The sequence below is a fragment of the Kogia breviceps genome, chromosome 4, assembly GCF_026419965.1.
Source record: "Kogia breviceps isolate mKogBre1 chromosome 4, mKogBre1 haplotype 1, whole genome shotgun sequence".
NCBI classification, from domain to species: domain Eukaryota; kingdom Metazoa; phylum Chordata; class Mammalia; order Artiodactyla; family Physeteridae; genus Kogia; species Kogia breviceps.
The window spans coordinates 84,083,569-84,109,645 of NC_081313.1; the positions used below are offsets into that span (position 1 = coordinate 84,083,569).

At 36.2% G+C, this 26,077-nt stretch overlaps 1 long non-coding RNA gene and 1 other non-coding gene across 2 annotated transcripts in view; one reads left to right on the plus strand and one right to left on the minus strand.

The window, feature by feature from the left end:
- LOC136794035 (uncharacterized) overlaps positions 1–26,077 on the plus strand; it is a 596,196-nt gene that overhangs the window by 248,938 nt on the left and 321,181 nt on the right. The window lies entirely within an intron of this gene.
- On the minus strand, positions 20,555–20,658 carry LOC131756470 (U6 spliceosomal RNA). The gene has a single exon (XR_009335650.1). It is a non-coding gene; the product is annotated as a U6 spliceosomal RNA (small nuclear RNA).

Here is a 26,077-nt window from a genome sequence, read left to right on the forward strand (position 1 = left end):
AAGTTTTAAGCTAAGAGTACATGCGTATTCATTAAGGGGCTTGAACAGAGAATTCAGTGGTAGAATTGGGGTAAAGGTTTACAGAGTTCAGGCTCTAGTTAAAGTCACAAGGATTAGAAAAGGTCAACATTATGATTCCTAGGTTCCAGTTAATCTGGTAGTTGAGTGCTCCAGGGAGTTTGAATTCTGTGAAATAGCTCACGAATGTCCTTCAGCCTAAAGATTTACCAGTGAAACAAAACTGCAAGTCTTTGTAAGTAATTTATTATCTTTGCTGTTATTAAGTTATCTTCCTGGCTTGCTAATAGATGTTTGTTTTTACCTTCTTTTGTTTCCTTCAAATCATTAAACACTGGGACCTATGCTTCTGCAAGGGCAAGCACTGTGGCCAAGTTTAGATCACTGAATGGCTTAGGCCTAAAGTGGCTCCTCTTATGTTAAGATAAGTTATGTCTGGTTCTCTTTCACTGGGGACCCCTTACCCTGTCTGCTCACAATGGCAAAAAAAACCTGACTTGTGATTTTATTCTCTTCCTTGAACATAAAGAGCCCTGTTGCAATGACACAGGTTTGATGTCTCTAAACCATTCAAGGTTACTAGGTGTGACAAATTTTTCCAAATTTTATTTTGCTTTAAAATTTCCTTTTATTTTTTGATATGCATGCTGTTAAAAATTTTGTACAACTGCACAAGTACATACACATAAATGTATTTCTTTTCCTTTCTGAGTTTTTTACTACTTACTCTTTAAGTTTTGCCCTTTCTGAAATTGATTATGTAAGTATTTTTCTGATATGCTTTTTTTTTCCTTTAACTCAAATTCATCTGAGATTCGTATTACAGTATGCTATATAGTGTAAATAAAATTTTTTTTTAATGATTAATTTTTTCCCACCTTCTCTTGAATAAGTCATCCCTTTGTTATTGGTCTCCATTGTCATTTATATCACATATTAAATTCTTTTTATACGAAGGTCTATTTCATGAATATCCTTATGATTTTTTTATATCTGTAATTTTTCCTGTCAATATCACATTATATTATAATTGTAGATTTGTAATTAAAAGAGAAGATGATTTGCCCCCCTAAAATATGTCACTGGCTTATTAATTATTTTAAGCTGATTATTTTCTACGAAACAGCAGGCTGGGGGAAACTATGAAAACCAAGTAGGAGTTACCCTTTTGTAAGAGATATTTACATTTATAAGGGAAATTTCCATTTGTTAAGGTGTCTCCTTCTTTGAACTAGGAAGAGGAAGATGACCAAATCTCTAGTTACTCTTATCACTGGAGAAGACAATGACTTAAATATATATAGCAGTCTTACCCTTATTCACTGTGCTTTTTCTGGTAACCCGCAGTAACTGACTTTCTCCCCTATTGTCTTTAGCTGAGGATGATATTTAAGGTGAGGGCTTCTGTCATTTGAGCGAGTTACTCAGTTTTCCTTGGTGTCTCCCGTGTATATGTATGATTAGATTTTTGTTTTTCTCCTGTTAATTTGTCTCACATCAGTTTGATCCTTAGACTAACCAGATGAACTTCGAAGGATAGAAGAACATTTCTTCCTCCTCGACATAATATTTTTTAGTATTTAGCACAAAAAATTTTCCTCTATTATTTTTCTTTGTCAAAAATGTATTACCTGTTAGATGTGTTAACTCTTGTGTATAAGCTTGAGAATCATTCTGGTAACTTCAGAAACAATCCATCTGAATTTTGTTGGCAGTGGCATTAACTCTAGAAATTAGTTTGGAAGAATCTATACTTTTACATAAATCAGTTTTCTAATTTATAAAAATGGAATGGCTCATGATTTACTAAAATCTTAATATTTTAGATGTTTTTCATAAATATATGAAATACTTAGATTGTGCTTACTATATGACTGGAATTTTTTTATTGTAGTTTATAGTTTAGGGGAGAAGAATTTGCCACCCTGAAATATGTCACTTTGGCATATTGTTTTAAGCTGGTTATTTTCTGAGAGATAGCAGACATGGAAGGGCTCTAAAAACAATTAGGAGTTGCCCTTTTGTAAGAAACGCTTGCATTGGTATGGGAAATTTCCATTTGAAAGGGTGTTTCCTCATCTTTACCTAGAAGAGGAGGATGACCAAATCTCTAGAAACATCAGTGGAGATGGCAGTGACTTAAATCTGTGTAACTCACAGTCACCCTTGTTTACTGTACTTTTCCTGGTAACCTCCCATAACTGAGTCTCTCCACCCTCAACATCCTCTTTTGTCTTTAGCTGAGGATGGTATTTAAGTTGAGGGCTTTGGTCATTTTGGTGAGTTACTTAGTTTTCCTGGATCTTTCCCATGTATACTTGTTATTATATTTTTGTTTGATTTTCTCCTGTTAGTTTGTCTCACATCAGTTTAATTCTTAGACCAACCAGGAGAAGCTAGAAGAGCAGAGGAAGATTGTTTTCTCCCTGACAATGGTAACTAATTTTAGTCATTTGCTTTTATTACTTTTTTCTTATAAGGCTACCCTACTTAATTATTAATTATAATTAATTTTACACTACATTTTTTGGGTGTTATCAATAATAAATAATATTGGGAAAGTAGTAGTCTAGTCTCCATACTAAAACCTTTAGAATTTAATTGTCCAAAATAATGTTTTAAGATACATAATGGTGAATTGCTCATTTCTTAAAATATGTGTCAGGATTAAGTTTGAATATTATCACATGTCCTTTTGGAGTCTATTGAGATTGTCAAAAGTGTTCCCTTATTTGAACGCATTTCTGTTAAAAGAGATTTCCTATGATTATAAAATCTTTGTATTCCTAAATTAAAACCAACTTGGTCATGGTAGATGCACTGTTGAGTTTAATTTGTTTATATCTTATTTAGAAATATTCTTGTCTTTATTCATATGTGAATTTCCTCTAAGCCTATTTTTATGTGTCAAATGTGTAATATTAATCAAATTGAAGCTAAATATTAAAACAGAGCTGTAAGTGAGTGTAGAACAGCAGAACATTTCAATCTTCTTGTGTCATTTGCTGCTAGGCATCTGACCATGCTTTTCTCAAGGCAGTATAATTTTGAAAAGCCACACATTTGCATAATGTCTTTCCTGTTGTTCCTTTGTTCTTTGAGTTGTATCAAACGAATTGCTTTGGAAAGTTTTCATCCCAAATTCCTCCCACGGGTAACATTAAGGTAAATAAGGCTCTTCAAAGTTAGAATCAGGGACTTGATACTATTGGTATACATCCTGGCACATCAAAGAACAAGGCCAAAGACTCCTAAGAAACATAACATCAGAAACTTTTCTTCCCACCACCCCTTTGGTTAATGTCTATTCTGATTAGAAAGGAATTGAGAGTGATGCCAAAAACTTGGCCTCTGTGCACCAGTGCCAAATTGAATCTTGGAGGTTAGTTTAGCAATGGTTCAAGGGTGGGGTGCTGATAAGAATCAGGGTGTGTGCAGGGCCTACACTCCTTTAATCTGGCCTAAGGTGGTCGCCTGATGAGCTTCTGTGGTTCTCAGAGGTTATCAAACTGTGACTTTCTCTGGAATGAAGATTCCTTCATGAAGTAGTTAACATCTTCCATTTGTTGGGGGTTTTAGTTTTGTAGAAGAGCTCAAAGATATTATTATGTGCATCCCTTGAGGCAGAATCTGGACTCTGCTCCAAGGCTGCACTATTATTTTTTGACTGCTCCTCCCTTGTCTCTGCATCACTTCCTTTCCCTGATCAACAACTGTTTGAACCTGCCCTTTGGAACTTAAGTTTCAGCCTCCATGACCTTCCCTATTTCCTACAAACAAGAAACAGGCGACACAGAAAGGCTCTGTGTCCAGGAGCCCCACAAGGTCCTGCTTGGTTTCAAGAGGGAACCAGGAAAAAGGCAATATTGCTGCTAACAAAGTCTTAAGGAAAGGTGTTCCTTCACAAATGGGTTTGGATGAGGACACTGATTTTTATGAGGAAGTTACATCAGGCCATCAATAAACTCTATTAAGAGCCTTCCATCCCAAGTTGCTCTTTCCTTTATTATTTAATGGTATTTATATCAATTATCTCTTCCTTGAGAATGTGAAAGAAGTTTCTGGTAAAACTTTCGTTTGAGACTGATGGGGGTTTCAGGGCAAGCCGCTCCAAGATGTGCCACTCTGGCATGTGGATTATTTAGAGCTGAAAAGAAGCAAGACCCAAAAGACTCAGGAAGAACCTTTGAACTTCACTCTTACTGCCTAAAAAATTTAAGATAGAAAACTTCTTCCAGGAAGGAGTTATCACCATAGATAACTATGGTAAAGTATTGAACTAAGTGTGGTAAACAGGAAGGAACCTAGCAAGGCCCATTTGATCAAAGTCCTCTCTGTCCTGTTGTCTCTAGGTGGCCCAGCAAACATTTGTTTACCAAAGATTAGTTATTTTCATCTTCCTGTGAATCACTTTACTTTCCTTTGAAGTCCCAGACCCCTACCTTCTTCTTCTTAGTCCAGAACAATATATATACCTCATCTTGCCTTATTGTCTTTGAGATTCTTCATGCTTATGTAGATTCCCCATATGTGCAAAATAAATTTGTTTTTCTCTTGTTAATCTGCTTTATGTCATTTTAATTGCCAGCCAAAAGAACTAAACGGGAAAAGAGGGGGAAATTCCCCTCCACTACTAGATATTTTGTGATTTTTTTTCCCTACAGTTCTTTTTTTTTTTTCCTAGAAGGTTTTGTCCTTCCATTTGAACTAAACATAACTATTTCCCCAGAAAGGAGTACAGCTCACTGATGCTTTGAAATTTATCATCATAGAATTATACATACATCATTTAAAAATCTTCTCTGTTTTTGCTTGTATAGGTCCTTTGACAGTTAATCATTAATTTGGCAAATCATTTCAGATGGATCCCCCTGGGCTGTGTTTTCACTCTGAAGGTTTTGTTGAGATTTTTCCATTAATTTCTAATTACAACATTAGAATTAAATTCTTTTTATGAACTTTCTTGTGCTATATATGGCAGTTATAATTTTGACACCCTTATTATTATCTCACTTGGATTTCTGTGTCTGGGTGCAGTGTGGGCATATAACTTTTCTTCATTCAGAGTTCTAAATTTGCCCTTAGCAGTGAGCTGTCTCCATTTTATGACATGCTGATCTATGAGCTAGGTCTCTCCTTTGTTTGTTGTTATAAACAAACCTGAGATGACTAGGAGTATTTCTCTAGTGAATCAGTAGTCTGCTTAACATTCTACAGTTTCTAGAATGACAGTATAAGAACCTCATAAATACTCTGGTTGTCTCGCCTCATCCCTGAGTTTCAGGAAATCATACTTAACTTTCATATATTTACTTTGGAATGAAAACTTGGAGGTCTTCTGAGGAGCCTGAAAACAGTTTCATTGAAAGTTGGGGGGATTCTTTGTATTAGCCATTTATGGAAGTGAAGCATGTCTGGTTGTTTTCTACTCTTTTAGCTTTCTTTATATTGACCGTTATTAGATATGAGATTTAATTCCCTCTGTCTCCCCACTGCATATGGTAAATGATTAGGCACCAGTGATTTCCATGAATTGTTGAAAATGAGAGAACAAATATATCATCTGGAAGTGAGAACATTTTGTTTAATGTTTGATTTGCCATAAGCTGTCTGTTTTCCCTTATTATCTAAGGCATGGATCCACCAAGCAGCTCATCTCTCTTATAATAGAGCTTTTCTGTCTTCCAACTGGTGCTTAAAACTTTACTGATTGCTTCCACTTGAATTGTTCTCTAGTATAGAAATGTAGTCGTATTATCTCTCTGTTTAAATTAATCTATTTAAAATAACTCTGCCCATTGTTACACTGTTTTACTTTATTGATAGCCTTCTTTGCTAACTAAAATAACATTTATTCATATTTTAATTTATTTATTCTACTAAAATATAAGCTATATGAGACCAGGGATTTATCTCTCTTACTCATGAAGTGCTAGGCATTCAGGAGTAAATCCTTCTGATTTTCTGATGTATTTGCTCTTCTTTTTATTGGTATGTATTACTGTTTATATTTTAAATTGAACAGTCACATTTATATGTATGTTGAAGTTATAAACTACCTCAAATCCTTTAAAAAAATACAGTAGAATATCAATAAATAAAAAGCCAACCAACATAATGTTCTTGCAGATAAGAAGATATGGTACATAAATACAATGGAATATTACTCAGCCATAGAAAGGAACAAAATTGGGTCATTTGTAGAGACATGGATGTATCTAGAGACTGTCATACAGAGTGAAGTAAGTCAGAAAGAGAAAAACAAATATCGTATATTAATGCATATATGTGGAACCTAGAAAATGGTACAGATGAACTGGTTTGCAGGGCAGAAATAGAGACACAGATGTAGAGAACAAACGTATGGGCACCAAGGGAGGAAAGCAGCTGGGGAGGAGTTGGTGGTGTGATGAATTGGGACATTGGGATTGACATATATACACTAATATGTATAAAATGGATAACTAATAAGAACCTGCTGTATAAAAAAATAAATAAAATTTAAAAATTTTTTAAAAAGAATTTTCTTAAATTATGTTGTTATTTTAAAAAATGTCGAGAGAGGGGAAATAGACTCACATGAGCATGTGAATTGGTGTAACTTTTTGAAGGGAGATTTGGCAGTATGTAGCATAGTATAAAAAGCACATACTTTTTTAACAGTGGTATTAATGTCATCAATGTTAGAAATTCCTATAGAGTCATGCCAGTGCACAGAGATTTTTATAAATGAGTATCTATTTCAGTATTGTTTTAGTAACAAAATAAAACCAAAAATCCCTCTCCCTAAAATCTGGAGAAAAAATATAATGACCAAGAATCAGTGAAAGTGATTATGGGATATCATGTAATATAATACTATGAACCTGTTTAAAAGGTTTTTATTTTCATATGTGCATAACAATAGTTTACAAACAGCAATACCAAAGTAGCTAGATTCTGTATTTTAAAATTATTAAAATCAGTTTGTCAGAAACATAAGCCAATTAAAAAGATAAGAACAGTTTGATGACTTAACTTTGGGTGAATATATCACAAAATTATGGGTGATCTCAAGGTGAGGATCTAAGAAATCATCTAATATAGTGGGTAGGAGCATGACTTAGGGGTTGCAGACAGGGTTGATCTTTAGCTGTGACTTTTTTTTTTTTTTTTTTTTTTGCGGTACGTGGGCCTCTCACTGTTGTGGCCTCTCCCATTGTGGAGCACAGGCTCTGGACGGACGCACAGGCTCAGTGGCCATGGCTCACGGGCCCAGCCGCTCCGCGGCACGTGGGATCCTCCCAGACTGGGGCATGAACCCGTGTCCCCTGTATCGGCAGGCAGACTCTCAACCACTGTGCCACCAGGGAAGCCCTAGCTGTGACCTTTGATTGCTATGTGATTTAGGATTGTTACTTAAATTCTCTGAGCCCCACTTTTCTAACCTATAAATTGGATCTAATAAGAATGGTTCATGTGCATTGAGTGTTTATTATGTGCTTGGATAGTTTTTCTGATTTAAATCCCACACCACTATTCCCATAAGGAAAGTAATATTATTTCTTTCTTACAGATGAAGAAACCGAGGCACAGCCAAATTAAGTAACTTGTTTAAATGATATAGTTAAGCAAGGGTTAGCCTTGACATTCCTACCCCAGCAGACTGACTCTGCATCCTAAGTATTAAACCAATACTCCATACTGCTCTCTGTATATATTAATAGCTTGTTTTCCTAGAAAAATGAATAGTGTATGTGACCGTCATAGCAGAATGCCTGACATATGGTAAGGTCTCATTAAATGTAGTTATTATTTTCTTATCCTGAGGATTATCATGCTGTATTCTGAGGGAGCCAGAGATCAGAGAACTGAACAGCCAAACCTTTGTTTAATATATTGGACTTGGCCTCAGATTCAATTAAATGTATGCTTGCAAAAATAAAATTGTACAAATCAGGATTTACCTGTTAAAACTGAAAAAAAAAAAAAATGACACCCAGGCAGGCAAGGTTTCTCCCCATAATCAACCAGCTAGTTAAAGGCAGAAATTTTCCTTCCTTACTTTCTACCTTCCTGCCTTCCCTCCTTCCCTCCTTTCTTCATTCCTTCTTTCTCCTTTTCTCTCCCTCCCTCCCTCCTTCCTTCCCTGTTTTCCTTACTCCTTATCTTTTTCCCTCCCTTCTGTATTCCTTTGTTTCTTTCAGCATGTAGGAGTGTTAGGATGGTATATATCTGCAACACGGATATGTACTACCTTTAACATTAAAATTTAAACATATAAGTTTATAAACTCTTATTGAAGCTGCTGCAGGTTTGGTGAACCAATAAAAATAGCAACATGAATTGGCACTTGGTCACAGACAGCTGGAGGTGGGGCTCTGAGGGTGGAAAAAGTCATTATATGGCTGCCAACTAGATATACACCTACAATAAAGATGGGTTCCAAATAAACGAAGATGAAATCCTGGTACTCAGGAGTGGAAGACAGAACAAATCCCTAATTGGAAATACACAATTTAGAGACTCTTATATATTGATGATAAACTTAGAGTTGATGGTAACATGTGAGATGGCAGTGTGCCATGGTATCATACCTCACATCTGAGGGAGGTTAGCAGAGCTATCTATACCAATTTAAGGATGGAAGGTCATAACTACTGGGGAAGTAGTTTTATAACAGTCCTATACTAACATAAGCTATTTTGTAAAAAGCAACTCTGAGAACCCATGCTAGTTCTTAAACTTTGACCAATAGCAGAGATGAATGATTTCCTGGAATGCTTAAACATGTTTTAAGAATTCTCCAGCATGAGGGAGAGTGGTAATTCCAGAACTTGGGGTGGACAGTGAAGTAACTGTCCTACAGTCAGTGTCGGACAGGAGGAATCAGACTTTATTTCCTGATTCTTATGAACCAGCTGGGTGATTGGGCATGAAGTTCATGTGATGGTGTAATAAACCTAAATGATGCTTTTATTTCATTGTGGTCTTATGAATCTTCAAAACCTTGATATATTATTGCTTTGCCTGCAATTTTCCCTGGATGAACACTGGCATACGATCATTTGATTTTTCTTTTTTTTTTTGTAATGTTAATACTACTTTTCCTTAGATATATATTTTACACAACATTGTTAACTTTTATTTTAAAAAATTTTTTTGAATTTTATTTTATATATTTTTTTATACAGCAGGTTCTTATTAGTCATCAGTTTTTTTTTTTTTTTTTTTTTTTTTTTTTTTTTTTGCGGTACGCGGGCCTCTCACTGTTGTGGCCTCTCCCTTTGCGGAGCACAGGCTCCGGACGCGCAGGCTCAGCGGCCATGGCTCACGGGCCCAGCCGCTCCGCGGCATGTGGGATCTTCCCGGACCGGGGCACGAACCCGTGTGCCCTACATCTGCAGGCGGATTCTCAACCACTGCGCCACCAGGGAAGCCCAGTCATCAGTTTTATACACATCAGTGTATACATGTCAATCCCAATCGCCCAGTTCATCACACCACCATCCCCACCCGCCCACGGCTTTCCCTCCCTTGGTGTCCATATGTTTGTTCTCTACATCTGTGTCTCAACTTCTGCCCTGCAAACTGGTTCATCTGTACCATTTTTCTAGGTTCCACATACATGAGTTAATATAAGATATTTGTTTTCTCTTTCTGACTTACTTCACTCTGTATGAGTCTCTAGATCCATCCACGTCTCAACAAATGACCCAGTTTCGTTCCTTTTTATGGCTGAGTAGTATTTCATTGTATATATGTACCACATCTTCTTTATCCATTCATCTGACGTTGGGCATTTAGGTTTCTTCCATGACCTGGCTATTGTATATAGTGCTGCAATGAATATTGGGGTGCATGTGTCTTATGGAATTATGGTTTTCTCTGGGTATATGCCCAAGTGGTATTGCTGGATTGTATGGTAATTCTATTTTTACTTTTTTAAAGAACCTCCATACTGTTCTCCATAGTGGCTGTATCAATTTACATTGCCACCAACAGTGCAAGAGGGTTCCCTTTTCTCCACACCCTCTGCAGCATTTTTTGTTTGTAGATTTTCTGATGATTCCTGTTCTAACTGGTGTGAAGTGATACCTCATTGTAGTTTTGATTTGCATTTCTCTAATAATTAGTGATGTTGAGCAGCTTTTCATGTGTCTCTTGGCCATCTGTATGTCTTCTTTGGAGAAATGCCTATTTAGATCTTCTGCCCATTTTTGGATTGAGTTGTTTGTTTCTTAATATTGAGCTACATGAGCTGTTTATATATTTTGGAGATTAATCCTTTGTCTGTTGATTCGTTTGCAAGTATTTTCTCCCATTCTGAGGGTTGTCTTTTCATCTTGTTTATGGTTTCCTTTGCTGTGCAAAAGCTATAAGTTTCATTAGGTCCCATTTGTTTATTTTTGTTTCCATTTCCATTACTCTAAGAGGTGGATCAAAAAAGATCTTGCTGTGATATATGTCAAAGAATGTTCTTCCTATGTTTTCATCTAAGAGTTTTATAGTGTCTGGTCTTAAATTTTGGTCTCTAATCCATTTTGAGTTTATTTTTGTGTATGGTGTTAGGGAGTGTTCTAATTTCATTCTTTTACATGTAGGTGTCCAGTTTTCCCAGCATCACTTATTGAAGAGACTGTCTTTTCTCCATTGTATATCCTTGCCTCCTTTGTCATAGATTAGTTGACCATAGGTGTGTAGGTTTATCTCTGGGCTTTCCATCTTGTTCCATTGATCTATGTTTCTGTTTTCGTGCCAGTACCATATTGTCTTGATTACTGTAGCTTTGTAGTGTAGTCTGAAGTCAGGAAGTCTGATTCCTCCAGCTCCTTTTATTTTGCCTCAAGACTCCTTTGGCTATTTGGGGTCTTTTGGGTCTCCATACAAATTTTAAGATTTTTTGTTCTAGTTCCATAAAAAATGCCATTGGTAATTTGATAGGGATTGCATTAAATCTGTAGATTGCTTTGGGTAGTAGAGTCATTTTCACAATATTGTTTCTTCCAATCCAAGAACATGGTATATCTCTCCATCTGTTGGTATCATCTTTAATTTCTTTCATCAGTGTCTTATAGTTTTCTGCATACAGATCTTTTGTTTCCCTAGGTAGGTTTATTCCTAGGTATTTTATTCTTTTTGTTGCAGTGGTAAATGGGAGTGTTTCCTTAATTTCTCTTTCAGATTTTTCATCATTAGTGTATAGGAATGCAAGAGATTTCTGTGCATTAATTTTGTATCCTGTTACTTTACCAAATTCATTGCTTAGCTCTAGTAGTTTTCTGGTAGCATCTTTAGGATTCTCTAGGTACAGTATCGTGTCATTTGCTAACAGTGACAGTTTTACTTCTTCTTTTCCAATTTGTATTCCTTTTTTTTCATTTTATTCTCTGATTGCCATGGCTAGAACTTCCAAAACTATGTTGAATAATAGTGGTGAGAGTGGACACCCTTGTCTTGTTTTTGATCTTAAAGGAAATGCTTTCAGTTTTTCACCATTGAGAATGATGTTTGCTGTGGGTTTGTCATATATGGCCTTTATTATGTTGAGGTAGGTTCCCTCTATGCCCACTTTCTGGAGAGTTTTTATCATAATTGGGTGTTGAATTTTGTCAAAAGCTTTTTTCGCACCTACTGAGATGAGCATATGGTTTTTATTCTTCATTTTGTTTATATGGTTATCACATTTGCATATATTGAAGAATCCTTGCAACTCTGGAATAAATCCCACTTGATCATGCTGTATGTTGGATTCTGTGTTGTTGGATTCTGTTTGCTAGTATTTTGTTGAGGATTTTTGCATGTATATTCATCAGGGATATTGGTCTGTAATTTTCTTTTTTTTTGTAGTATCTTTGTCTGGTTTTTGGTATCAGGGTGATGGTGGCCTCATAGAATGAGTTTGGGAGTGTTCCTTCCTCTGCAAATTTTTGGAAGAGTTTGACAAGGATGGGTGCTAGCTCTTCTCTAAATGTTTGATAGAATTCACCTGTGAAGCCATCTGCTCCAGGAGTTTTGTTTGTTGGAAGATTTTTATTCACAGTTTCAATTTCATTACTTGTGATTGGTCTTCTCATATTTTCTATTTCTTCCTGTCAGTGTGGGAAGGTTATAACTTTCTAAGAATTTGTCCGTTTCTTCCAGGTTGTCTATTTTATTGGCATAGAGTTGCTTGTAGTAGTCCCTTAGGATGCTTTGTATTTCTGGGTGTCCATTGTAACTTCTGTTTCATTTCTAATTTTATTGATTTGAGTCCTCTCCCTCTTTTTCTTGATGAGTCTGGCTAATGGTTTATCAATTTTGTTTATCTTCTCAAAGAACCAGCTTTTAGTTTTTTTGATCTTTGCTATTGTTTTCTTTGTTTCTATTTCATTTATTTCTCCTCTTACTTTTATGATTTCTTTCCTTCTACTAACTTTGGGTTTTGTATGTTCTTCTTTCTCTAGTGCATTAAGGTGTAAGGTAAGGTTGTTTATTTGAGATTTTTCTTGTTTCTTGAGGTAGGCTTATATAAATATAAACTTCCCTGTTAGAACTGCTTTTGCTGCTTCCCATAGGTTTTGGATTGTTGTGTTTTCATTGTCATTTGTCTCTAGGTATTTTTTGATTTCCTGTTGGATTTCTTCAGTGATCTCTTGGTTATTTAGTAACGTATTGTTTAGCCTCCTTGTGTTTGTGTTTTTTACGTTTTTTTCCCTGTAATTCATTTCTAATCTCATAGCATTGTGGTCAGAAAAGATGCTTGATATGATTTCAGTTTTCTTAAATTTACTGTGGCTTGATTTGTGACCCAAGATGTGATCTATCCTGGAGAATAATCTGTGTGCACTTGAGAAGAAAGTGTAATCTGCTGTTTTTGGATGGAATGTCCTATAAATATCAATTAAATCTCTCTGGTCTGTTGTGTCATTTGAAGCCTCTGTTTCCTTATTTATTTTCATTTTGGATGATCTGTCCATTGGTGTAAGTGAGCTGTTAAAGTTCCCCACTATTATTGTGTTACTGTCGATTTCCTCTTTTATAGCTGTTAGCAGTTGCCTTATGTATTGTGGTGCTCCTATGTTGGGTGCATATATATTTATAATAGTTATATCTTTTTCTTGGATTGATCCCTTGATCATTAGGTAGTGTCCTTCCTTGTCTCTTATAACATTCTTTTTTTTAAAGTCTGTTTTATCTGATATGAATGTTGCTACTCCAGCTTTCTTTCAATTTCCATTTGCATGGAATATCTTTTTCCATCCCCTCAGTTTCAGTCTGTATGTGTCCCTAGGTCTGAAGTGGGTCTTTTGTAGATAACGTATATCTGGGTCTTGTTTTTGTATCCATTCAGCAAGCCTGTGTCTTTTGGTTGAGCACTTAATCTTCACATTTAAGGGAATTATCTATATGTACATTCCTATGACCGTATTCTTAATTGTTTTGTTTTTGTTTTTGTAGGTCCTCTTCTTCTGTTGTGTTTCCCACTGAGAGAATTTCGTTTAGCATTTGTTGTAGAGCTGGTTTGGTGGTGTTGAATTATCTTAGCTTTTGCTTGTCTGTAAATCTTTTCATTTCTCCATCAAATCTGAATGAGATCCTCGCCGGGTAGAGTTATATTGGTTGTTCCCTTTCATCACTTTAAATATATTGTACTACTCACTTCTGGCTTGTAGAGTTTCTTCTGCGGAATCAGCTGTTAACATTATGGGAGTTCCCTTGTATGTTATTTGTCGTTTTTCACTTGCTGCTTTCAATAATTTTTCTTTGTCTTTAATTTTTGCCAAGTTGATTACTATGTGTTTCAGTGTGTTTCTCCTTGGGTTTTTCCTGAACGGGACTCGCTGCGCTTCCTGGACTTGGGTGGCTATTTCCTTTCCCATGGTAGAGAAGTTTTCAACTATAATCTCTTCAAATATTTTCTCTGGTCCTTTCTCTCTCTCTTCTCCTTCTGAGACCCCTATAATGCGAATGTTGTTGTGTTTAATCTTGTCCCTGAGGTCACTTAGGCTGTCTTCATTTTTTTTCAATATTCTGTTCCGCAGCAGTGAATTCTACCATTCTGTCTTCCAGGTCACTTATCCATTCTTCTGTCTCAGTTATTCTGCTATTGATTCCTTCTAGTGCAGTTTTGTTTCAGTTATTGTATTATTTGTTTGTTTGTTTGTTCTTTAATTTTTCTATGTCTTTGTTAAACATTTCTTGCATCTTCTCGATCTTTGCCTCCTTTTTTTTCCGAGGTCCTGGATCATCTTCACTATCATTATTCCTACTTCTTTTTCTGGAAGGTTGCCTGTCTCCACTTTATTTAGTTGTTTTTCTGGCATTTTATCTTTATCCTTCATCTGGTACATAGCTCTCTCCCTTTTTATCTGTCTGTATTTCTGTGAATGTGGTTTTTGTTTCACAGCCTCCAGGATTTTAGTTGTTCTTGCTTCTGCTGTCTGCCATCTGGTGGATGAGGCTATCTAAGAGGCTTGTGCAAGTTTCCTGATGGGAGGGACTGGTGGTGGGTAGAGCTGACTGTTGCTGTAGTGGGCAGAGCTCAGTAAAACTTTAATCCACTTGTCTGCTGATGGCTGAGGCTGGGTTCCCTCCCTGCTGGTTGTTTGGCCTGAGGCAACCCAACACTGGAGCCTACCTGGGTTCTTTGGTGGGGCTAATGGCAGACTTTGGGTAGGCTCAAGCCAAGGAGTATTTCCCAGAACTTCTGCTGCTAGTGTCCTTGTCCCCATGGTGAGCCACAGCCACCCCCCAACTCTGCAGGAGACCTTCCAACACTAGCAGGTAGGTCTGGTTCAGTCTCCTGTGCTGTCACTGCTCCGTTCCCTGGGTCCTGATGTGCACACTGCTTTGTGTGTTCCCTCCAAGAGTGGAGTCTCTGTTTCCCCCAGTCCTGCTGAAGTCCTCCAATCAAATCCCGCTAGCCTTCAAAGTCTGATTCTCTAGGAATTCCTCCTCCTGTTGCTGGAACCCCAGGTTGGGAAGCCTGACGTGGCACTCAGAAACTTCACTCCAGTGGGTGGACTTCTGTGGTATAAGTGTTCTCCAGACTGTGAGTCACCCACCCATCAGTTATGGGATTTGATTTTACTGTGATTGCACCCCTCCTACCATCTCATTGTGGCTTCTCCTTTGTCTTTGGATGTGGGGTGTCTTTTTTAGTGAGTTCCAGTGTCTTCCTTTCAGTGATTGTCCAGCAGCTAATTGTGAGGCTGTGTTCTTTATTCCCTTTGCTGTGACTGGCTAACTTTTAAATTATATATTTTCTCTGCATCTTTGTTGGATACATTTTGAGTTTTTAAGGTATATTTTGGTTGACATTAAATCATTGGCAAAAGCATTACCAAACTGCCAACCCAATTGTTACTAAAAAAAAACCCAGCAAAAAACAAAAAACAAAAAAACCCAAGGCAGTAACAATTCAGTTTGTTGAATAGAAAAAGTTTTAAAATACCTAATTTGTAATAGAATATTTTAATACAATTTAGAACACTAATTAGCTTAGTCTGTGGGCTGTTACTCAGGTAGTGAAAGTAAACCTTTCCAAACACCAGGATAGAATAAATTGTTGCATATTTGCATTAGAATTCATTTTATTACAAACTGAATTTTTGTGCAACTTTTCTTTTAATTCAAAAGTGCATAATAATTTGCCCAGCTGATGACGTAAAGGCTTGCCACACTTATTTTTCTTATTTGAATTCATTTTTGAGTTGTGTAAAAATACAAAAAAGCTTATAATATATTTTTCAACTCTTTTTAAGTGAAATAACACAAAAATAGTTTTCTAAATGTTACAATATTCAATCCCTTCTAACTGCAAGTGAGTTTTCAAAATTTTACAGTTTGCTCTTTTGTTGATGAGAATTTCTAACGAAGAGTGTGACAAAGTCTCCTTTACCCAGGTTGGACTGAATACTATTTCTAAATAAAACATCTGCCCTCTAGTGCCTAATGATCCAAAGGTCTAAAGGTGTAATTTTAACTGATGAAAAGTATAAAAGAATTAAAGCTAAAAGCTATGCAAATGAAGCAGGATGGCTTTTGTTAAAAATAAAACTAATATATTAAACAATTAACAAATGTGAATAGAATCCTCTCCCAAATTAAATGTTTACCTAAATTTTAGTATCAACCATGTTGACATCATGAAGAACTGTCAAGAGAGCTGACATTCTTAGAAGACATAACTTCACCTGTAACCTTTAAAGAAATCTGCTTTGTGAAAGCCCTAAAGGCAGAATGGTCAGACTGGCATTTGTATAGTGTGGTGAGAGATGTTAAAATAGCAACACACAGAGTCCTTTCAAGCAATTTTTATGTCACCGACAGTGAGACTTTTGGAAAGAAATCTATAAGTAGTGATTTGTCACCACTTATGTAAAGTGGAATAATTTTAGACAGTTTTTTTTTCCAGATCAGAAAGTGCTATACCTAAAGTGAATAATAAATCAAATTTGAATCTTTTTGTTTTGATATATACATCTCTGAGGATACTGTTTTTAAAGCTAACATTTATTTCTTCATTCTCCATAAAACTGAAGTCCAATTTTATAACTTTGCAAATTTTTTCAATCACTTTCCTTGGTGTAACAATTACAAGTGCAACATATTTGTAATAAAACTGTCAACCATGGTTCAATTCAAAATGTATCATGGGGAAGTCAGACTTCTGAAGGGGGAAAATTCTGGTACTTTTCTTTGAGAAGCAGTGGAGGTACACTCTCAGGACACTTAAGAATCGAATAGCAATTTCCCCCAAATCAGGGAAGTTTGGAATCCAACTCTTTATAATTATAAAACAAAATTTGAGGGTACTTCTAAACTGTTGTCTCCACCTTTTAGGGCGAATGTTAGTGTGCAACTTCTTTTCATCAGTAATTGTCTACCCAGAAAAAAGATTGTTATTGCATGTTGGAGAAAGCAATATTTAACCCTAAATCAGCTGTGTTTTTTAATCATCAGTGGGCCTTTTGAGATCATTGTGACTCTTATGGTTATTTGTGTGTGTGTGTTTGTGAAATATAAAAATGAGGTTATCTATCTCCCCACCATCCAGAATATCTCTGGAAGATTTATAAGTCCTCTATTCCTTTTTTTGTTTTGAAGTAGAAAAGAATAGCTTTATTGCTATGCCAGGCAAAGGGGGACACACCGGGCTTCTGCCTCGAAAAATTATGTGTCCCAACCCCAGAGAATTTGATGAGGGGTTTTATAATACTATATAAGTCCTCTATTCTGTAAACACTTAATAATTCTGAATATACACAGTAATTATTTACTGAGACTCTCCTCTTGAGTTTATACATCAGAGATTTAACCTTGTTGGGGTCCAGGGCAGGCCAACCCAAAGTATTTCTCAGTGGCATATTGATTATTTTGAATTAAAATTACTTAAGAAACAGTTGGTGCAAGGGAACACTTTTGATCCTCCTCTCTGTTTCCTTGAAAGCAGGAAATAAATCCCTTATAAGAAAGGTGCCCTCCCTACACATGGTAGAAGGATGCCCTTATGGCCAGAGAGTGGGAATTCGGGCTGAGAAGTCTGTATAAACAAACCTTGTTACTTCTTTAATTTACTACCCAAAGCCCAAACTCTGTTTAGATTATTCACTAATTATTAATTAATTAATGAATTTCACCTAAAGCCTAAGTTTTTTTTGTCATGTCAGTTGCTCATAAATTTATTGTTTCTTTGTCTAAAAAGTATAAAAGCTGCCTGCTCTGGCCACATCTTATATTCTGTTTCTATGAGATCTTTGTGTGTATGAATTAAAATTTGTTTCTTTATCTCCTGTTAGTCTGTCTTGTGTCAGTTTTATTATTACTCCAACCACAAGAACTCAAGATGGTATAGGAAAATTTCTCCTGCCCTGACAACCTCGTTGCCCAAGTTTTCAATTTTGTTTACAGGATTCAGGATTTCATTTATTCTTAATTAAGTGTTTGATGATACATTAGTGTTCCTACCATTTAATACTTTCATTCCAACAATAGTTTTATAATGTAGTTTGAGGCGATATTGTTGCTGAGGTTTTGGTTTTCTCACAGTCAGCATTTTATAAGAGGAAAGCAGTCTGAAATTACTGATGATCTTTTTCTACTTAAGCCATCAAAATACTTTACTTGAATACCCATAAGTTTCAAAAATTATGAAGAATTTTGAATACTGTAATTTAAGAATACATTTATGGCTAGGGTTGAAACCATAGTTTACTTAATATACATGGGTAAAGGTTTACTGTTTGAAGGCTGTCTCTTAAAACAAGCTAATATTTGTAATTTTCACATTTATGTCCTCTCCTAATTATATTTTAATTCCTAAAGGGTAGAGATCTTATTTTGTGGATGTTTCAATACCTCTTAAAACAGGGATTTTTAATGTAGTAGGCATTCAATTGCCAAAGTGAAACTCTACTTCTCTAGTGATTCTGAAGGCTTACTAAATCATGATATGGGTATTTGGGTAGGGTATTTGGAATTGCAGAGTTTAAATGTCAGGATATTATGAGTTTAATTGTAATGACATCCTGTCTTCTAAAGCAGCCAGATGGTGGTTACCCTGTGTAGAGATTTACCTAGGTGAACAATCTGTCCATCGAGCATAGATGTAATTATTGATCCTTCTTTGCTTCTTTGATCAGTCTAAACCTCTGAGTTTTCTGTAATTTATTATGAAGATATATTATCCAGGAAGTTTTCCAGATTCGTCCTGAAAGAATTGAACTTCCCAATATGTGATTCTGTGGGTTATCTTCTTGTGTTGGAAATTAGCAGTATATAAATACTAAAAAATAGGATGAAAATTCTTTTATATTGAAATCCTTTGGGAATCATATTGTAATTTCTTTTAAGTGAAAAGTATGAAAAATGTTGTGTTTTCTATTTCTGTCTAATGTTTCAGTAAAGTAAGTTTATTTACTGCTGTTAAGTCTTTAATTTTGGTAGGGGATTCTGTTTACTAATAGCAACATAATGTTTTGAAACATATATTAAATTGGCTTACATATTGCCACAAGTGGCTTGTTCAACATCAAAAATAAATCATTAGGGCTTCCCTGGTGGCGCAGTGGTTGAGAGTCCGCCTGCCAATGCAGGGGACACGGGTTCGTGCCCCGGTCCGGGAAGATCCCACATGCCACGGAGCAGCTGGGCCTGTGAGCCATGGCCGCTGAGCCTGCGCGTCCGGAGCCTGTGCTCCACAATGGGAGAGGCCACAGCAGTGAGAGGCCCGCGTACCACCAAAAAAATAAATAAAAAAATAATAAATCATTACATATTAGGAAATTCTTTATCCTCTCAGGTTGAAATAACGTAGGATGTCATCTTATTCTTAGATAATGGTGACACAAATCTGATCCTTTTAGTTTTCTTGGCAGAAGAAAAAAATCTATCCTGGAATTTACACTTTAGTGAAGTTACTTTTCTGAGATATGATTGTATAAGAAAGAACAGCCTTTACTTGAGATTTGTGTGTGTGTGTGTGTGTGTGTGTGTGTGTGTGTGTGTGTGTGTGTGGTACGTGGGCCTCTCACTGTTGTGGCCTCTCCCGTTGCGGAGCACAGGCTCCGGATGCACAGGCTCAGTGGCCATGGCTCATGGGCCCAGCTGCTCCGCGGCATGTGGGATCTTCCCGGACCGGGGCACGAACCCGTGTCCCCTGCATCGGCAGGCGGACTCTCAACCACTGTGCCACCAGGGAAGCCCTACTTGAGATATTTTATCCGACACCAGGGACTGAACCTGTGTTCCCCTATATTGGCAGGCAGATTCTTAACTACCGCACCACCAGGGACGTCCCTACTTGAGGTATTTTAGACAGCGCTTTTTTCCTACAATTAAGATACAGACTTGTGCGCACACACACTGCCTGAGAAAGTACTTATCCTGTGGCAAACTTTTAATTCACTAAGTTACTTGATTTATGAAGTTCGTTTTGACCAACCTGTTTGAAAGAGAGAGTGATTTTTCATAACTGACTTTGAGACAGCTTATCAACTTTTTCTTTTTGGGCATGGAAATAAAATATAAAATTTAGTGAGAACCAACTGGCCTGATCTGCTTCGATGTTTCCTATTCTAGATATCAGTCTCTGAACCTTAAACTTTTGATCTGACCACTATTTCTTATATATCTGGACATACTTCATGCATTTTTAGTTGCATTTCAATAATTCTAATTATTAAAAATAGTGCTGTTTTCCTCCAAAAGAAGGGGACTTAGCCAAAAGCAATTTGTTTGGTCAACACAATGCTTTGTTAGAAAATAAATATTCCTAGTTCGAGGGTTTTTTCAAACTTAAAAAAAATAATTCTTTTGTATTTCATATTCCTCTTTTAGTTATTTAATATTATTACCTTGTACTCTTTTCAATACTGAAATGTTGTGGTACTGAATATAAAATATAATACAAGTGGACTAATTGGAAAAATCTGTTACAAAACAGTAAATGCAAATATTTCATATTAAAAATATCCTGGAGAATGTGATTTTCATATGTTAATGTGCATACATGTGTATGTGTATACAAGGTGGTAACAGGAATTGACTCCGGTTAAGTTAGAGGAATTATGGGTATTAGTTATAGACTTTTGCTTATCTGTATTTCTTTGCACAGGGGCCATGCTAATCTTCTTTGTATTGTTCCAGTTTTAGTATAGGTGCTGCCGAAGCAAGCACTGCTTATCTGTATTTCTTGATTTCTCTTGAAGGAGCCTGTTTTCTTTTCATAAAGTGAACTCGGCTTCCATTTCTCATGTCTCAAGAAAAAGGTCTAGTTCTAGACTTTGTAAGATACCTAAAATGAGAGATGAAAGACAGAACTGGGTCCAAGAGACTGAGAATACCATAGGAAAAATGCCAGTGGGCAAGTTACACAGATGTGAGCACATTTACATATATGTCCGTGTACACACACATACACACACAGACTTTTCTTTTCTCAGGTATTGTCTGATCTCATATTAAAAATAAACAGTGCTTTGAGAAGAAGACTCAGCTTATGATACTCAAATGCTCTATAAATATTCACAGTGGTCTGCAAGCTGGATGCTAATCCATTCTGCCTAGTAGTTTATTCCCCCTGTGACTCCTTTTCAGTGCAAGGAAAAAGATACTTGACTGAACAGACAGGATCAGCATGATGCAGGTTCTGGTAAGAGATGCATAAAAGAATGTTGCTTTGAGAACAAAGTCATACCTCATTGCAATTTCAAAATATTTTTAAACATTCTGTAATTTTCGTCAGTGTGTGGTTTCATATTTGCAGTTATAAAAGATTATATTTATGCATAAATTGTAGACTCAACACTTAGTGAGACTGTGTCATGCGTAAGACATCAACAACATTTTAGAAAGCTTTTGTGTGTGTATGGAACAGTCACATATAAGGGATGGGTTCCTGAAGAAATAGCATAATTTAAAATTATCCTAATTCAAGAGAATTTCTTAGAAGAATAAATATAAACAGTGGATACCTCCTTCAAATGCACAAATATTCACACTTCTAGCATATTTTAAAAATTGTTTTTCTTTTCTCAGAATTTTCTCTAAGGTATTTACAATGATCTCTTTAATATTAACCTTATGCAGAATCACAGTGGTTCTGTCATAGTTTGTATCAGTCAGAGTCCATTTGGAAGACAGAATCCACAAAGTGATTTGAACAAGAAAAGTTATAATAAAGAATTATTAGCTATAAAGGGGATTATAGTTACTAGGAGTTGGCTAATAATAGCAAATTCTGTAGAATCAGTTGATACAAAGAACAACCCCTATCCCTAGGGATAAGATAAAGGACCCAAGGACGAATTGCCTCTTCAAGCCTGAGATGCAGAACTTGAAAGAGATGGCACAGATGTAGCTTGCTGGATGGCAAATAAATCTTGTGTTGCTGCTCTGGTAGAATTTGCTAGAAATCTGCCCTTTAGAACTTGTCAGAAATCTACCTCTGAGGGTGCTGGGGAAGGTGCTCACCATGATGTCCATGGTTACAGAACTGCCTGAGGCAGATGACTGGGGAAACTTCTAGCCTCTGGGTGCAGCTATTAACACACACATACATGACAGGAGCCACGTGCTAAGGAAGCTTCTGTGCTGCCAGTGCAAGTATGTGCTACAGGAGAAGCTGCCTGTGTTGCAGGAGCCTGCCTAGGAGCACAGCAGAACCAAGAAGGAAAGCCCTTTTATCATGCAGTGTCCTTCCTGCACCCTCTTGACAAAGCTTAGCATCGTGCCAACTAGCAAAGGAAAAAATACTTAAAGCGTCCTTCTGTTTTTCATTGAGCAGGCAATGAAGGATGTATTTGAATCCGACAGACAATAAGTTGATAACAGGCACAGACTTTATCTCAATATTTTATTGCCTCAAAATTTTACTACCAAATTATTGATTTCAGGATTTTTTTTCCTCTGGCACTAAGTACCATTATGGCCACTTAATCATTTGCAAAATAAAGACTGTAAAAAGATTTTAAATCAGGCTGATGGTGAACATTAAAATGATGACATGATATGCACCCTGAATTTTATGCAAAACATAAAAATGTGTTGCTCACATAATAAGCGTATTTACTGATTCAGATGAATTTAAAACTCAGCCAGCTCACCATTGTCTTAGAAATTAAGCAATTCTTGATGTGTTTAATTCTTTGTTATTCATGTTATTTTCTATTTTGCATAAAATTAGCTTTATAAATATATTTATCACATTATTTCAAATTTCCTAAGTCAAGTTCATATAAACTGTGATCACACTAAGTATATCCCCATTGCCTGGTTAAACCATTATCTTATTTTTTTGCTATAGAGAGAACAGACAAGAGAGTATAGGATGATCACCCTAAACCTGTCGCCACTGTAAGGGAAAAAAATTGTTCATTCTTCCCAGTGATGACTCAGTCATTTTCCAACATTCTGAAGTTGTTCATTCAACCTGTGCTTGACTCATTCTCATTGCATAGTTAAAATTATATTTGGGGGGGAATTTCCTCAGCTTCTTAAGCCATTTTACTTTTCAGGGTTTCACATTATTTTTAAAGAATAGTAGTTTGGAATTCTGGTCCTAGAGCCCAGCATCTATATCCAGACCTCTTACTTGAATTAGTTGCTCTATGAAATTATGCATTTCATTTAAGCCTTCTCTTTATCTTCTCAATCTCTGAATAAGAGCCACCATTTCCACTGATAATGCTGAAACCAATATCATTATTTTTTAAAATGCCTTCACACCTAGAAAAAATAGGCTTAGGTTGTATTTTATAAGTATTTTTCTTCAAGTTGAGTTTTCCTTCTGTAAAACCAGTGCTAATACTACAAGGAGAAAAACATTTTCCAAGATGGGTACTCGGTCGACATTCCTGGCTCATGAAAGACAATGATTTCATGTAAAAGACTGCCAGGTATGCCTTTGGGCTTTATATTAATTTGTGAAACATTCCTTTCATTATGTTTTCTGTTCAGAAATTATACACATTTGAATCAAAGCCCAGTGACAGTGTCTAGTAACTGGAAAATATTTATTTCTCCTTGGAAATCTTACCTGCTTAATTACCCAGTCTTTTGGGAACACAGCCAAAGCCTGGAGTGAGTCTTTTGTTGTAGGAAGAAAAGAGAAAAGTAATTTGGTGCTGAGGGGAAACAACTCCCTTACAGTTCTCGTGGGCCATCTTGTCATGTTTGGAGTTACCTTGCAAGGCTGCCGTTGTCATTTGGTTTTGTGTCATTAGAGTTCACATCATATGATATAAAGAACTGTGTTCCTTTACTACCCTTCTTTTTTCTTTTGCTCTCTCATATTCATGTCCAACTTGCTCTGGCTTATTCATATTCTGGGAGTAATGGGGTGAAGTTAATAGAAGACAGTTAACTCTCAATTACTCAGGGACTAATTATCCAGTCTATTGATTGCACAGTCCAGCCTCTGCTTTTCCTGCCTTTTAAAGGGTGGCTGACTGCCCATTAGCACTTAAAACAGACAAGAGTAGGCGGTGGAGAGGTAAAGTGATAAAATTCAAATCTATTTATTTTGCAGCTTATTAGCACTGGTTAAGAGCTTAGGTGATGGCAAAAATATGGTTTGGAGACACCTGTATATTTAATTTAGCCTTACTTTTCCTTGTCATCTCTTATCGTGGATAACTGAGTTGGCTCCATTACCTTATGTTCATACAGTTAATTCTCAGAAGTTGGGCTTTTACTGCTTTGGAACAGTGGCTTAAATGGTACTTAAGGCATTTGAAGGAGGTAGGGTAAGTTACATAAATTTCATTTTTTGAATAAGGAAACTGAGACTAAGTATTCAAACTGAAGCAGGGCACTTGGTGGAATCATGGGCCAGAGTGATTTTTTACTCTTTGGCCTGAGTTCATAGATACACAGATACGGTAGAACCACCTAATGATAATTCTTCTTATCCATTGGTTCCCTACAGTGGTCTGTGAGTCTAGTATAATCCAGCCATGAGGAATTATGGTTTCAGAGTTGGCTCGAGATGTCTCTCAGTTGTGCTACTTATGGCTGATTGAGCTTGATATACATTTCACTTAGCTGAATGTATGGAATATAGTAAGTGCTCAATAGAGCCATTTTAATTCAAATTGTAGTAATAGTTGTAGTGGTAGTAGTACTATTACTAATAAAGTCTCTGAGTTGTTTTTAATATTTCGAGAACAATAAGGGAAAGCATACATTTACCAATGGCCGGACCATGAGGTTATTACTTAATGCAGCCTTAAGTAGTAATTTAATCTCAAATTATGGTTTATGCGGTAGTCCCTAGTACAGTTCCCTTATTTTGTAACTACAAAAATACAGGCTCAAAGAGCACAACTGTTTTTCCAAGTTTACCCAGCAAGTTAAGGGAAGAGATGCCAATGGGTTAAAGATGGACCAGTGGCTCCCAGCTCAACCTTTTCCCTGCAATTGTACTGATGTTAGATCATCAATGACTTGATTCCTAGAATCAGTAAGTGACCTTCACTTACCTTTTCCTCTAGTCCTCAGTGCCTGTGTTCTTAATTTCCTAATGGGAAGCGGGACAAAGAATAACTTTTAAGAACTAGGAGACCTGGGAGAAAGAGTGATGGTAGCAAATCCTTAGGTGGTAGTAGTCAAGCAAAATGCAGTGGAAAAGTGATGGAAATAATGTGTCACTTCTAAGGCAAACCTTTTAAAAAATAGATATGCCCTTTCCATATTCTTTCTTTTTCTACTGGCTGGGCGCAGAGGACCATGAAGCCCTGGGGGGGTAGAAGACCTACAAAGTAGGTGGATCCTGGGTCCCTGAATTACTACATGGAAGAAAGCAACTCTTTGCACAGGAGTATCAGCATTGAATTGCAAAGTGAATGAGAAATTTCCATCATCATAAGCTAATGGCATTTGGGGGTATGCTAGTATGACTCCAAATGATATTTGCACTATTTTTCACAATAAATGTAATGAACTATCAATCTCTGAACCATAATATATATGTGCATAGATATTATATTTTCTTATAAAAAAGAAAATTCATCTTGGCATAAATATTTATTTTGAAGAGGCTTCTTATAATTATATGATATTATTTGATAAAGCACTCATATTAATACTGTCAGTGATGCTGAAATATAAATTTGCTTTCCTCCTAAATAATATTTTGTGGTGGTGAACAAAACAAATTACATTTCAATTCAGTTGGACTAAAAACAATAGTGAGCAGAGCATGCAGAAGAGCGTATACTAACAGAACACATGAAGTCAAACAAAGCAGCAGTAATTTAACATACTCTTATTAAGTATAATACCTTTTATTCTACACAGCAATGGCCATCAGTGCTATGAAATTTATGTGAATTTCTGTAACAAGCATTTCTTTTTATTGTGAAATCAAATTTGTAGTTTCTTCTTTTCTGTATCACTTCACCAGTGTCTTAAAACTATGTTAATGTTTACAGTTCCTCCTATTACCACTCACTAATGATTATATATTCACACTCAGAGGTGTGAACACATTTTAAAAGAAAAAAATTCTACATTTCACCATTACTGTACTACAGATCCACATGCATTTGTCTTCAGTGCTTTAGCTAAAACCTAATGCCAGAGCTTTATACCCCTC